Source organism: Dromaius novaehollandiae, chromosome 2 (assembly GCF_036370855.1).
Source record: "Dromaius novaehollandiae isolate bDroNov1 chromosome 2, bDroNov1.hap1, whole genome shotgun sequence".
Lineage (NCBI taxonomy): Eukaryota > Metazoa > Chordata > Aves > Casuariiformes > Dromaiidae > Dromaius > Dromaius novaehollandiae.
In genome coordinates, this window is record NC_088099.1 from 71227642 (window position 1) to 71230417 (window position 2776).

A 2776-nucleotide genomic window follows, 5' to 3' on the forward strand; every position below is an offset into this window, starting at 1 on the left:
CAACTTTTTTGAAAAGCTAGGAGAAACTCATCTTTCTCCTGATGAAGCAGTTAACTGCGCTATGCCTAGAATCATCATAAAATGGTAATTTACACAAGGTCATGAGAAAGGAGTAGAACAGACCCCTACAGGCATCCATGTCACATCAGTGAGGACCATCCAGTCCCTTGCCTACACTAAGCAGCCTCCTTTCTTAAGTTTCACTGAGGCTTGATTTGTTCTGACAGACGTATGAGATTCTTTCCAACTGTGGCATTGCTAACATTGTGCAGTTTCAAGGAAATGTTTCAATTTCCATCCTTAACATCAAGGCATGAGGTTTACAAACAGAATTTCTAAAATTAAAGCTTAAACACCATCTAAGACTCTGGAGGTGGTCTCTTAGGTACACATTTTTTGCCTTTACCTGGGCAAACTGCAGTGTAAAATCAAATCCTTCTATACGCAAGGATGACACTTATGAAGCTACCACTGGCATCTTGCAGAGGATGTGTAGTCATATTTTAAGCAGCTGTACAGTCTCATCTAAACAACCTATGTGTGTCAGCTCACTTCAGCATCTCAAACAGGTGGAACTCAGCTTGTAAATGGATTTTGGCACAGTGCCTTGCCTTTCTTTTCTTCAGTAGAGGTCCCATTGAGAGGAAAATCTGATCCAGAGAGAACACAGACATAGAGGGACCTTATTACTGATTTACTTTTCTGAATAGAGCTCCACATTAATCAGGCTGGCAAGCTTTGAAATTAAACACATGCCTTTTCAAGTCATGCTGGTTTTGACTGCTTCTGGCTTTGGATGCTAGTCACAATCAGCCTCTGCACTTCTGTTAGTGTGGAGAACTTCCTCTGTCCCACAAGGTATTCACCAAAGTCAGAGCGCTAGAGTGGAGTAAAGTGGCTCCACTGGCTGAAACTTAGAGCCACTATCTGGTTTTACTCTCATTTCTGAACAAGCTCAGCAGTGATTCCCCTTTCTTGCAGTGCTTGTTGTATGAAGGATCAAGACATTAAAGTCACAGTTCTCAGCTTTACTTTATCCTGCACTATTAGTTACATATCTATCTGTCTGTATCTTGTGCTATAGCTTGTAACAGGACCATAGCCAGGAGGTCAAGAGAAGTAATTATTTCCCTCCACTCAGTAATCATTAAACCACATCTAGAACATTGAGTCTAGTTTTGGGCTCAGAAAAGAAAAATGTTGATTAAATGGAGCAAGTACAGCAGGGGACCACCAAGGTGGTTGGGGGATTGGAATACCTGTCTTGTTAAGAGTGGGGCTTGTTCAGCCTGAGGAAGAGAGGTCTTCGAGGAGGCCTAACAGAAGCCTATGGAGCATAAATGAAATGAGAGGTTCAGACTGCATACAAAATTACTTCTTAATGGTGAGGACAGTCACACAGTGGATCAGATTGCCGGGAGAGAATGTGCAAGCTCCATCCTTGAGGATTTCAATGTTTTCAAGACAGGATAAAGCTGAGCAATCCAGTCAGACCTCATAGCTGATGCTGCTTTGAGCAGCTCTGGTTGGACCAGAGATTTTCTGAGGTCTCGTCCAACCTGATTTACCCTGTGATCTTATGATCCTGCATTGAAACTCGAATGTAGGTTTTCACAGTTTCATCTTGATACATTTTCTTTTATCCAGAGAGAATGGGAAAAATCAAGCATGTAACTGTAGTCTGATTCATAATGGTTAAGCTTACATTACTCATGGAGGTTTGCTTCATTAAATTTAAATTTGGTTTCTGAAAAAAATGGATTAGCATTTAAAAATGGAAGATACTACACCTTATTTAATATGCAGATTTAATTTCAGCTTTGACAACTTTTCTATCACCCGGCATAACTGAATTCCTGGTTTATAGGTCAAGACTTGCAGAGAAAACTCAAACATCAACACAGATGGTGACTATATTTTTGTGATCTTTTATAATGCGATAGCTTGTGGGTCACTCTGCAGTAAATGGGCAGCTGGAATGGCCATTAAAGTTTGTCAAAATTATTACACGTCTTCAAGTGATGGTGGGGAAGCAGCGGTTAGGAGTTAATCTCGGTAATAAGATCCATCCGTAAATAGCAGAGGCCCTAACGACACCCCAGCTGTTTCAAACCACGACTGAGGATTGTCCGCAATGTCAAAAGAAAACAGGCATGCTGAGGATCTTCTTTAGAGGACAATAGGACAAATCTGTCCTTCCACAGATAAAAGCTGGTTAAGAGACATGAAAGAGGAAGTATGAATATATGGTCAGTTTTCACCATGGAGAAGTCATTTGCAAGGTTCAGAAGGGTCAGTACTGGGACTCTGCTGATAAATGTATTCAGAAGTGGCAGGTGCTAAGCCCTGAGGTGACTGATGCCTTGCATCTTGTGAGAAGCATACAGCACTAGCCCTTCTTCCCCTCCTGGCCAGTGCCAGAAGGCAGAATTCTGGCACTAATCCTTCTGTCTGAGCCAATGAGGCACTTTTGTTGTATTATGTGAAGGTACAAAGTGTTGGATACAAAAACAGTTTTACACTAATGCAGAAGCAGATCAGAACAGCAAGAAATGGAAAAGATGATCATGTAGGTATGCTTCTCCATAGTGATATTTTAACACATACTTCTTTGCAGTATTGGCAGCCTTTCTCCTTTTGCTACACAGAATGGCCTCTGTTGGCAGTAAGTACAAAATAATAGAATCCAAGAACATAGCAACTACTTGGCAATGCAGTCAACTGATAAAAAAAATCAAAAGCCAAGAACAAGCAAAGAATTAAGATGGTATTGAAT